Raw genomic sequence first — 13,351 nt, 5'->3', positions numbered from 1 at the left:
CATGAGGAATCACAAATGTCTGCAAAATGTTGTGCCAGTCCATCGAGTAGATGGTGATATATTTCACAGGATAAGTGAAAATTTGAGCTGTTGGAGTAGCTAGATTAAAAGTCAGAGGATGACATTAGGATCCATATTCTGGGCAGCACAGATATCTGTACTTTATGGCAATCCATCAAATAGATGTTGAGATATTTCTGTCCAGACCAAAGTGATGGAGCGACCGACCAACCACAGACCAACATTGCCATCCGTAGAGCCAATCCATTAGCATGATTTCCACATCATGGAAATTATTATGTCCCATGTCAATGCAAAAATGGTCAATACAACACACTGACAACCGCATAGGCCTCTGGTATCTTTGTTACAGTCTGCCTTTGTTTTCATCGTCAACAAAGTAATACAGTAATGTGTAAAGAGGTTAAGTTAAATCCTGCACATAGACACACACACAATGTATGCATATTAGTATACAGTATGTAAACACTGCTAGACAGTTGAAGCTTATAATGAACCTTGATTTACTTTAACACTAATTTAAAGGGGCACCAGCTTAATCTCATGAAATGATACTTTGGTAGGTGAGTACAAAAAGTCACCGTAAAGAGAAGAAAAGCCATCGAAGCCTTGATTGACAGTGACAGAGAACAATACGTGAGAGGATGAGAACTTGACATCACTTGTGTGGGCAAACAAGTTCTCTCTGTGTAGTTACAGATCAAAGGCATAATGTATAGATTTATTAATACACCACATTAGGTTTGTGTCTCTGGAGCTTTAGCACTCATCATTGTTGCTCATTTGTTTTCCTGGAGCGGGGATCTGAACCTGGCAGTTTTGCTGTTTGTCTGTTTATCTCCACGATCCTCACTTTCCTCCTTTCGTGTTTTTCACTGTGTGATATCCTTTATGAGTCACCTACAGGTCTGTGCTGCAGAGGACTCCAGTAATTACTCCAAAACAACTCATATCGAAAGCCATGGCAGGTTTATTTATATCTCAAACACGGGGCATATCAAAGTGCTTCACAAATGCAAAGAAGAATTCAAAAATCAAAATAGAGCGAACGCAGATAGACACATTAGCATAAAAATAATAAATAAAGAATGAAAGCAGTCTCCCTTTTGTGTAGTAATCATACAAATCCCACCATACCAGCACATACGCATTGTGCATACTTTCATACAGCCAAAGTATTTGCAAAGACTTTCACATACAAATACTTAACAAATCATTATCAAACTGGCCATCTCCACACGCACTTTTATTTCAATCAGTAATGAGACAATAAATCGCTCTCGAGAGCTGCACAAACTAATCAAAGCCCAAATGAAGACTGGACAAAACTAACACCGTCTATCTATTAGTTGAGTTCTGGTGTAACAGCAAACAGCAGAGAGCAATCGAATTCAGCATCATGTCGGGCAATTAGTGAGAGAAACTAAATTCTCTCTGTATTCTTTTGCAGCTTGGTTCCTTCAGTCTTTCCAGTGTCATTAATTTGTGCCACACTGTGTTATTTCTCCTGTGGCGCATGCCGTATCAGTTAATATACAATTTGTGAGAGAAAATCAGCCCACTGTAACAATGCAATTATGCACCCAGGCTTACCCGGGCACGCACTCTATTTGGCTGTAAAGTAATAATCTGTGACATTTTCATATAAATACACTACTGTTTTTGCTACTTGCTAATGCTGAAGGTTGTACACAATATGTTGTTCTGAACAGCAATGAACAGGAAGTGATTTGTTGCATTTGTTGGGCAGTGAAAGCCACCTTTGAAGGTCAGAAACGTCTGCATACAACTCAAACTTTAACAACAGAAAATACAAGGAAATAGAAACAGATGTGCCCAGAGGGAAATAAACTGTAAAAAGAAAATGCCTCATTCATTACCTTGAACAAATCAAAACACTCAGACATGATAAAGTAGCTGGCAGGTTCTGTTATTGCTTAAGAGCCGCTGTGTCTTTATTATTATATTGGACCAGTGCTTAATTAAGTTGCAGCTTCTTAGTTATTCAGTCTAATTTGGTGTGAGGATATGCTTGTTGCTTGCAGCAGTAATAGATATGCAGTAACAGTGTAACTACACAGTTATTGCATTATGTTTATATTCATATATTTATTTATATTATTAAAATATAGTGTACACACTGTATCATTATGCGATCCCACAAACATGCACAGAGTGAGAGAGAGAGATGAAGAGAGAGAGAGAGAGAGAGTGGTTATTTCTGTGGGCCATGGCGAGCAGTAAGAGAGCCATGAATGTGTTTAAAAGCATTTTACCGGTCACTGGGGGATAATTTGAGCACAGCCCAAATTTTTTTCCTAGTGTATCTGTGAGGGGAGTGTGTGTGTGTGTGTGTGTGTGTGTGTTTAAAAGTTTGGCAGACACATTGTCAGAGTGTTTACAATATGGGATTAAATGCTTACTGTTTGTGAAATGATACTCTTGTGATGGGTTTTACTGATCGTATTAACAGCAGGGCTGTCAAAGTTAAAGCGATAATAATGCGTTAATGCAAATTCGTTTTAATGCCACTAATTTCTTTAACGCATTAACACAATAGATCTTACAGAGGGCTCAGCGGGCTCAGTTTTAAAGCTAGAGTGGAGAGACTGGTATCATATGACATTAAAGAATCCATTGGTACCAACCATGTCATACTGGCTTGTCGAGAATAACAATCCAAAGTTATGCAAACTTTTGGTGAGGAAAAACTGTCATGGCCATTTTCGAAGGGTCCCTTGATCTCTGATCTCTAGATATGTGAATGAAAATGGGTTCTATGGGTACCCACGAGTCTCCTCTTTACAGACATGCCCACTTTATGATAATCACATACAGTTTGGGGCAAGTCATAGTCAAGTCAGCACACTGACACACTGACAGCTGTTGTTGCCTGTTGGGCTGCAGTTTGACATGTTATGATTTGAGCATATTTTTTATGCTAAATGCAGTACCTGTGAGGGTTTCTGGACGATATTTGTCATTGTTTTGTGTTGTTAATTGATTTCCAATAATAAATATATACATACATTTGCAAAAAGCAAGCATATTTGAGTATAAAATACATAACAAAATCTCCCTTTAAGGTAAATTTTGAACACAAAAAATATGCGATAATCATGATTAACTATGGATAATCATGCGATTAATCATGATTAAATTGTTTTAAGTAATTGACAACCCTGATTAATAGCACATATCAAAGTTATACTGTGACTTACATGTCATCAATTTAACTCCCCGAGAAATCTTTATTGGTGACTTTACTGAATTTTGCACCTTTACAGACTACACGTAAACCATTTCTACTGAGGTATTCTCTTAATATACAGATAGTAATATTAAAATTGACAACATAAATACCTTATTCTTTGACCAGGAAAGAAAAACAGCATGCCACAAATGGGTTACTGTGAATGAGGAGAATGAGAAAGTGAACATAAACCATAAAAATGTACCACCCACCTTTTCTAATTCAGAGAAAAGATCCAGTTCATCTTGACTAAGATTTATCAGAGTATATGTGAAAGTGTTTGCACTTTGCACTGCATTTTCATTTTTGATTGAACTACTGTAATAAATGGTAAAAAAAGCAAAACAAAATGCCAGAATCTGACAAAGTGTATTTTATCAGTCAGACAAGTTCTCCACCTGCATTGCACAGGCAACACAGATAACATTATTATGCAGCATTCACAGACAGTATCTAAGAGAATCCATCTCAACACAATGTGTGTGTGCGTGTGTGTGTGTGTGCGTGTGTGAAAGCGAGATGGAGAGATGATTACCGAGGCATTGTGAGTAGATTTAACAAGTAAATTGAACACAGAGGTGGGCCTCCTCTCTGCTTGTTCTTGTGTCCTCTAATTTCATTGTTCTGCTCTGTTCTCTAGTGGGGGGGCCTTGCATCTCAATGAGGCTCTGTCCAGCTGGGAAGTGGTCTCACCACTAATAAAGAACAATTCTCTCACACTGTTAGGAAACTGGCAGGAGACGCACATAAAGCACATGAAGCAAAAATTCCTACAATAAATGATTTTAGATGTCTTGTTGAGTTAAAATGTTTCGACTTTGAACTTTACTTGTAACTTAAAGGAATAGTTTGACATTTTGGAAAATACACTTTCTTGCCACAGGTAAGGTGTGAGCATCGATACCTATATATGTATACTAAATATAGAGCTATAGCCCACCCGACCCGTTATGAGAGCCAAACCACGGCGCTCGCTGTTTGAGAGAGAGAGAGTAACGCTGGCGGGACAAAGAGAGGGGAAGAGAAGGTGGAGGGTGGACTATTGCATGTCATGTCTCAGTAATTATTAGGGCTGTCAAAGTTAACACGATAATACATTTGTTTTAATGTCACTAATTTCTTTATTGCATTAACATAACTTGCGATTTCTAGGTTGTACCGGGCTCAGTTTTAAAGCCAGAGTGAAGATACTGATATCATATGAAACTAGAAAAACCTAAGGAAACCATTAGTGTCCATTTCATACTACCTTCGCTGGAAGGAGGTTCAATAACGCTCCAAACATATGCTAAATCTTGGGGGGTAAAAACTGGCATGGCCATTTTCGAAGTGGACCCTTGACCTCTGATCTCAAGATATGTGAATGAAAATGGGTTCTATGGGTACCCACGAGTCTCCCCTTTACAGACATGCCCACTTTATGATAATCACATGCAGTTTGGGGCAAGTCATAGTGAAGTCAGCACACTGACACACTGACAGCTGTTGTTGCCTGTTGGGCTTGAGTTTGCCATGTTATGATTTGAGCATATTCTTTATGCTAAATGCAGTACCTGTGAGGGTTTCTGGACAATATTTGTCATTGTTTTGTGTTGTTAATTGATTTCCAATAATAAATATATACATACATTTGCATAAAGCAGCATATTTGCCTATTTCCATGTTGATAAGAGTATTAGATACTTGACAAATCTCCCTTTAAGGTACATCTTGAACAGATGAAAAATGTGCAATTAATTTGCAATTAATCGCGATTAACTATTGTAATCGATTGACAGCCTTAGTAATCATTAATAACTTGCTTGGAATGCTGCTTTTTCACTTTTTGACCCGCACGCCCGAACCCGTGATGTTTTCTAGTAAGCTTACCCGAACCCACCCGACCCGCAGGTTGTGGATCGAACAGCGCATCACTATTAGCTTGGCATAAAGACATAAAGACTGGAAGCACTGGAAGTTGAAGCCATACAGAGGGTTATGTGCTGGACTGCTTCTTGGCCGGGGGGGGTCTCTTGATATCTTGTTACTTGTGCTGTAAGAAGGTGGTCTTATCATTATTAGATGGCAGACGAACACAAACAAAATCACATGCAGAGAGCTTCTGGCAGCTGAGGTAAACAGGCCCAGATGAACACACATCTTGCACATACTGTACAGACTCGCACATCTGATCAGAAACCAACAGCAGACCTGGATCCACTCACTCCAAAGAAAACTGTCAGATATCTGGAAATCTGCCATCAACCACGGCACCTAACGGTCATCAAGAAACTCTGACCTCACAAATTTGTGTCATAATCTGAATTACAGAAGGTAAACCTAAAACAGTGGCTTGTATCTATCTGCCATCCAACTCTCCACATTCTCCAGCCTGAGAAAACCTGTCCTCTCCATCAGGTTCCCAGGTCTACGCTCCCACTGTTATGATTGAGCAGCTGACAACTTGACCTCCTCTCTCCGAGACGCATCTTTTGACTGCGGCCATTTTCTCACCATTATGTTTAGCAATGGGCCTGTGCCTGCCAGAGACGGGGGGCTAGTTGCTGAGGCTATCATTCATAGCAGAGAGGAGGAAAGGATTAAGGCCACGGAGAAAGAGCAGGAGAGAGAGGGGTCTGCATCTTAATGCAGGCCCGAGTGTGGAACAGCCTTGTTATGAGGTGGCTCGCTGGAGAGGGAGGAAGATGCAGTTGGTAGGTGGATGCTGGCGAGAGGTGGGGGGGTTGGATTAGGGTGACGAAAAAAGGCAGATGCAGAGAGAGCGAAAGACATAAAGGATGCATGCACAGTACAGAAAAAGAACACCGTGTACAGTATAAAAAAGAGCAGCTCTCTTTAATACTGTCAGTGCTGTACACATTACATTAATTCAATTAAACCATTGCTGCACTAAACAGACTTTGGCACCAAGAAAGAGTTATTTTGTTCCAGTACCATTGATGCCATTTTATTTTCATCATCTCTTTTTACTCTCACAATAATTCAAAGGATAAAAGCCCTTATTGTCAGAGTTTGAACACATAATGTGGATTTCTCCATGATTGATAACTAATGTGCATAAATAAATCAAAATCGACATTTATTTGTCTCCCATTCCATCTCCATTAGAAAACATCTGCTATCTAAAATCATCTGCAATCTAAAAGTCAATATTTCCAAATGTATCTGTTTTTCTTTTTAATATTACTTTTATCTCTGATATCTTCCAAAACATATAGTCAAAGCTCAATAGTTGAATCAAATGTGTCACACTAAGTTTAAACAACATAAAGTTGCAAAAGTGGCAGAGTTTCTCCAACCTCCCAGCCGAAGAAAGCTAAGGCAGTACAAACTAAAAACTGACATCAATATGCCTGAATAGATGAATTTCATTTAAAGTAAAAAAAGAGGCTCTATTCAACATTTGACTGAAGGGACTGAAATCATTTCACTCAGACAGAAACAAACATTTCTTACACTTCAAAGGGCTTCTGCATTACAATCAGATACAATCCACGGCTCATACAGACGCACACAAAGCAGCACTGGCTGTCCCACACACAGACGTACTGCATAAGAACACACAAACATAAACCTAACATGGATCCATCGTTACACATTTCACACTCTGGTGGCCTCCTTTATTCGTGGCTGTTTGCTCTCACACTCTGTTAGGTTAGAGTTACAATCACCTCAAAGAAAAAACAGATCTTCTCTCAGCCAAAGCAGCTGGAAAAGGAAAAGGTCTCCTGACGATCACTTTACTGACAAAGGCAAAATAATTGCTGTTGCACACAGGAATTCAATCCAGGTGCCGACTTAACTAAAACTTGTTTCAGTCTTCTGGGTATTTGGCCTGTTGATCGCTTTAGGCTATACGTATATGGATGGCCACAAACAGTGTAACCACTGACCTGACACAAGCATCTTAATCCTTTTTCCATTTGCTGAGTCTGGATGTGTGCTTCCAGCAATTACAGTGCAAAGAAGAGAGGCGTTAGGGACTGACCACTATAGAGCTGTGACGATACACCTATCTCCTGATTCGATACTATCATGATACTTGGGTGCCGATTCGATATGTATCAATCTTATCTCCATATATGTATTTTGTATATACAGTTCCCTTTGTTAACACCTTACTTTGAAAACCGGACGTAATCACACATGTATACTTCCACTAACTACACCAAGTCCATTGCTAGCTCTTAACGTTAGCCCCGTTCTCTTTATACATCCATGATCCATTGGGGCCGTTTGAATGCATTTAACATAAATGTCAGTATATGGGTGCTCTACAGTTATAGCATCGGACGATTTGACCACAGAGATGCGAGTGACGCCTGGCTTGACCGCATGTTACCGCAATACGATAACATTTCCTGTCCATGACAGCGTTAACATGCATCTTTAGCCTTGATGTCTAGCTCTGCTTTTCCTGGCAAAGTGTGAAACCCAAAGTGTTTCTATACTTTACTGCATGTGTAGTGTTTACCATTTTGGATTTAACATGTGAGAGTGCAGGTCGCATAGACGCCGACTCTTTGCCGTTTTCTGCTTTCTCGTTTCGGCTCCATGCGGCAGACTGCTGTTTGTTTCGGTTGACGGATACGGAACGGATATGACGTCACGTTACTCAGACTACAACAATAAAAGCGGTAACTTCCTTCTACCTCCGCATAGACTCAAATGAAGCAAATATATTGTTTCTGGCATTAAAAAATCTATTTCAAATTCGTAAAAAATAAAACAGCGATACATTGGTGAATCAGCTTTTTTCCCCCACCCCTACTGATCACTAGACATTTCCTTAAGCAGTCCAAACTATAACTTAGTCCATCAAACACACACACTCATACACACAACATCCTTTGTAGTGCAGCTGGCATTGAAATGGAAACCTGAGAATCATTGTAGTTTCTCCCAGGTATACATTTGTTGACCTCAGGTGGCTTTGCATAAGTTTATATGGTCATTAGTAGATCTTTAGAAAAAGTGCATAATTATGCTTGGGGTTCTGCAGAGTTTAAGCTTTGCAGAATACAAAATGTGGAAAGCCACAGAGTGTGAAGAATCTCCTTAGCGGTTGCTTATTTGAAATGCATGACATGCATTACAAATAGGCAGCAGATAAACATGACAAATTAGTATGCAAACTTTGTACAAAATGTATCTTTCACCATGTCTGACCAGGATCTGCAAATGCTATTACATCACCTGCTCAGCTGTGCTTTTCAAACTAAATGTTATCTTTCCCTAAGTGTTTTACTTGCCTACACTTAAACCATATTTATGCACAAACACCGCAGGAGAAGTCAATGGAAAAAAACTGCCAGTGAATGTTCAAAAATATCACTAACAATCCACAATTTTGCAGAATCCTTCTGTTTGACAAGTGGGTTGTAAATTCCTCCCTAAATCCTTGACTTGTAGGTGCACTAAACTGATTCTTTTTGCAGCGATAACAAGCATCACACCAACCACAGTGGCACGTCATGTTGTGTGCAGAATTACAACAGCCTCTGTGGTAAAGCTCCCCTTTGCCAGCCTGAAGCTGTGCCAACCCTGGTATCCCAGCGCAGCACAGCTAGCATGGCTATTAGCTGCAAGGCAGGTGAAAAGAGGGGTTGGCACCCATTCCTAAGCCTGCCACCTCCGGGGGAAGTGAGACGTAAGGTTTAATTAGAGTGGATGGTCTTGGGTTTTGGACTCGTAGAGGAGGGTTTAATTGATGTCAAAAGTGTCTTACTTCGTGTCTCTGCACTGCTTTGATTTCAAGCTGGAAAGGTGGGATGTTTGGAGTGGGAGGGGAGCACCACCTCTCTCTAAGTCTTTGGTTTTAAGTAAAGATAGAATCAGCTAGTTTGCGCTTACGACTGCTGAAATGTGACAGTCTGACAGGTAAGAGCCAGTGAGAGAAAAGCAAGTAAAACGAGGAGAAAGAACTGCAATAGTGACACTGACTTGCTCACGCTGTTTTGTGGCTGCTAGTGTTGCATTGAGTAATCAGCAGATGGGTGCGAATTGTGCCACGACTTAATTTGAACGACAAACATTTCTTTCATTCAGTTCTATTATCCTCGATTGCAATCACTGCAGTTACAAAACAAATTACTGAGAGAGACTTTGCTTAGCATAATCCAGTTTACTTACAATGTTCTTGTTGATTTTTTTGCATCTCAACGAGCTTATAATAAGGAAAGTTGGTTTGTTATCCCACAGGATAGGATTTTTACATAAGTGCAAATAACTCATTGGCAAACAAAGAGCGAAATAATTATGTAAATTATTCAGTTTGCTGGTTATACCTGCCAACTGCCCTGTAAGGTAAATAAACTACGGCTGTCAATTGATTCAAATATTTAATCACGATTAATCACGTTTTAACTGTTCAAAATGTACCTTAAAGGGAGATTTGTCAAGTATTTAATACTCTTATCAATATGGAAATGCTTGCATTATGCAAATGTATGTATATATTTATTATTGGAAATCAATTAGCAACACAAAACAATGACAAATATTGTCCAGAAACCCTCACAGGTACTGCATTTAGCATAACAAATATGCTCAAATCATAACATGGTAAACTGAAGCCCAACAGGCAACAACAGCTGTCAGTGTGTCAGTGTGCTGACTTGACTATGACTTGCCCCAAAACTGCATGTGATTATCATAAAGTGGACATGTCTGTAAAGGGGAGACTCGTGGGTATCCATAGAACTGAGCCCGCTACAAAATAAAAATTGCAAGTTGCATTAAGGCGTTAAAGAAATTATTGGCGTTAACACAAATTTGCGCTAACTCGTTATTATCACATTAACTTTGTCAGCCTTAAAATAAACAAATATCTAATAGTCTATCAAGCACTTAATGTTTTGACTCCTCCGTACATTTCTAAATTGCTCACTGACTATAACCCGATCAGACCTCTTATATCATCAGACATACTGTAGGTCTTCTAGCTGTACCCAGAATTACATCCAGGTCTGGTGTGGGTGCCTTCAGCTACTGTGGTCCTGCTCTCTGGAACAAGCTGCCTGATGACTTGAGGTCCATCTTAACTGTTTCCATACTCAAAGCAAACTAAAAACATTCCTATTCTCCCAGGTTTATGGTTAATTATGCACTTGTTTCTTGTAAGGTTGGTTAAATGTGTGTGATGTGCAGTGGTTTCTATTTGATTGTGTTGATGTTTTGGGGTTTTATTGCTGTGTGGTTGGGTGTATGCTTGTATTCTTGTTTATACTACCTATGTTCTTATGTTTATGCCTACATTTGTATATTTTGTCTTTAAATGTAAAGCACTTTGAAATTACGTGGAATGAAATGTGCTATATAAACTAGAATTACCGCCTCACGGTTGTATGCCTCAGCCAACCAGTCAGTTTACATCCATGTCTGTACAAAATGTCCTCATCAAAATCACTTCATCGTTTTATCCTGTTAGACATTTTTGTGTGAAATTGTCGTAATTAGCATGTGAATTCTTGTCCAAAAACGTGATTGGTGAGGTCACAGTGACCACCAATTCTCAGGTCATCTTCATTCTTGAGTCCAAGTGGACGTTTATGCCAAGTTTAAAAGTGAGATGTACGGAAGGAAGGACGGACAGACAACCTGAAAACATAATGCCTCTGTCCATAAAATTGCCACAGCTATCGTCAGATCAAAAACAGGCGCAGGCTCTTCAACAATATTGTAAATAGATGCGAAGCTGTGATCTATTTCTAAAAAAGCTTCATAGAGAACAAGTGGGAAAAGGACACAGAGATATAAAAGATTTGGTTTCTTCTGCCGGCACAGTTTCCAACTGTGGGGAATGACGACATCTTATCTCTCTAGTGAGGCCGTTTAAATATAGACTTCTGCTACTTTATCCTTTTCTGCACCTCCAGTCTGTTGATACACGATCACAGGCTTCCTTTTATGTTTTCATCCTTGAACTTCAGCACCAGTGACATCAACTTTTTTTGTCTTTAACCTTCTCTATAAGACGCCAACATCATAACTCATATTTACTGCAGTAGCATTAAAGCATCCACTTAAATATTAATTACGACTGAGCCCACACACTCCGAGAACTCACAATATCATGGCATACTCTCTGCAGAAACACAAGAGGGGAGAGATTTTTTCCCCATTTCCCCATATCGCACTCATCCCTTCATTGATGCAATATGGTGTAATCTAGCCCCCCTGACTGAGCAGTGGAACACACACCTCCGACTCTGCAGATATTTAATACAGGACTGCTCTATACATTATAAATGGCCCTCTGCAATATACCGTCCTTCTAAAATGAAGCCACTGCGCAAACAGAGAAAATAGAAATGACCTGCCCTTGGAATGCTGCCGGGGTTTGGAAGTTATATTCTGGTCTCTCTCTCCATAAAATATGTCACATGTAACGCAAGCATTCGTATCATACGTATCGGGGGGTTACATAACTTTGTTTTTATATCATTCTTTAGCTTCCCAGTGGTGTTCCTTATGTATTCAAATCGTAGTACGCATGTTTTAGTATCAAAATGCTGTTTTCTCAAGACCCTCTAAAAATTTTTTTTTAAATGTTGTTTAGGTTTCTGCATAATGATGTTGCTACATACAGTGTATATATACAGTATATATCCTTAGGCAGTGTGTATTAGCTACACTAGATGGCAGTCAACACGCTTCCAGTTTGGAGAAGCAAACAGGAGTAACAGCACGGAAGCTAAGCAATGTACTGCTGTGTGGACACCAAATTAGTTTGGCTCCAAAAGTCACACAATTATACAAACAAACTAACCGATCGAGGCAGCGGTAGACCAGCAACTCCCGTGTTCTGCGAGGTAGAATTACTACTTTTGTCAAGGGAGTCTGGTGGCTTTGAAGAGAGCAATATAACGGCTTCAGTTCCCCGTTGGAAAGGGCTGTCTGACGGCAAAGTAAATCGGTGAAAATATTCTAAATGTAGCTGCTGCTCCTGTCTAGAGCTGCTTTATCTCGCCGTCAGACAGCCCTTTCAGACAGGGAACAGAAGCCGTTACATCGCTCTCTTCAAAGCCACCAGACTCCATTTACGAAAACAGTGATTTTTACCTTTACCGGATCGGATATCGATCTGTTCAACTCAATTCTGTGTTTATATACTATATACATTATATACTGAAATTTTAATTCCCGTTTAAGTTTTGACCAATTTGTTGCGGCATTAAAGATGTTTACACTTGAATTGTAATACCTTTAAAGATTATTTACCAAGTTGCTGGTGTACGATTTATTACTTTAACACAATTCAGTGAAATATTATCTATGTATTTATTTTTTTACATTTTGTTTTACAAAGTTAGGAAAGCAATGTTTAAGTTTATCTCCCTGATGTTGCCTTACACATAGAATGATCCCAGTCACTTCCACACAGTGGATCGGTATCGGTCGATACCCAAAGCCCAGGAATCACTATCGGTATCGGGACTGAAAAAGTCGAATCGGTGCATCCCTACCTTGCAGACCACAGGAGCATACACACAATCATCCTTCCAAAAATCTCAACTAACCTTTTCAGTTATTTCCAAACTTAGCACAGCTAACGTTGACTCAGTTAGTGGTAGCATTCACATTATTCATAACCTTTTCGATTAGCTTAAACCTACATCACTGCTGTTTGCTAACGTCTGAGTGGGCGTTTCCATTTGGAAAAACCCGCAATAGAAAGCAGATAACCTTGATCTAAGGTCAAAGAGGTCATCATGTACAGTAGACAACAACAACAACTCAAGAAAAAGTGCGAAATGTCAACAAACGAACCAAGAAAAATTAACACAAGCAATCAAATGGTGACGCAAGATGATGCACATGAGAGGTAAGTGCAAAGATCACAGATTTGATCAAATAGTATCCAACATGGCTGTGGGCTGGTGTGCTTCTTTTTGTGTGTGCGTGTGTGACAGAGACAAGCAGAGAGGGCAGAGTGCCGCTGAGAGTGATGAGATGCGATGAGACACAGTTTGAGTGAGTGCATACCAGCAGGAGGGAGAGGGAGGTAGAGTGTGTGAAAGTGGACGAGAGAGCAAGAGAGGGAAGATGGACATAAACGGCTATGAGTTAGCATAG

The 13,351-nt window shown here is 39.7% G+C and overlaps 1 protein-coding gene and 1 long non-coding RNA gene across 8 annotated transcripts in view; one reads left to right on the top strand and one right to left on the bottom strand.

Moving 5' to 3' along the window:
* dlgap4b (discs, large (Drosophila) homolog-associated protein 4b) overlaps positions 1–13,351 on the bottom strand; it is a 136,574-nt gene that overhangs the window by 120,236 nt on the left and 2,987 nt on the right. The window lies entirely within an intron of this gene.
* The window catches only part of LOC119485163, a 9,715-nt gene continuing 6,837 nt past the window's right edge, over positions 10,474–13,351 (top strand). The window contains exon 1 of the long non-coding RNA XR_005206202.1: positions 10,474–10,636. This is a non-coding gene — a long non-coding RNA (uncharacterized LOC119485163). The remainder of the gene's footprint in view (positions 10,637–13,351) is intronic.

The sequence above is a fragment of the Sebastes umbrosus genome, chromosome 1 (assembly GCF_015220745.1).
Source record: "Sebastes umbrosus isolate fSebUmb1 chromosome 1, fSebUmb1.pri, whole genome shotgun sequence".
NCBI lineage: Eukaryota > Metazoa > Chordata > Actinopteri > Perciformes > Sebastidae > Sebastes > Sebastes umbrosus.
Note: the sequence above shows the minus strand (reverse complement) of the source record. Positions and strands in the feature narration are given on the sequence as shown.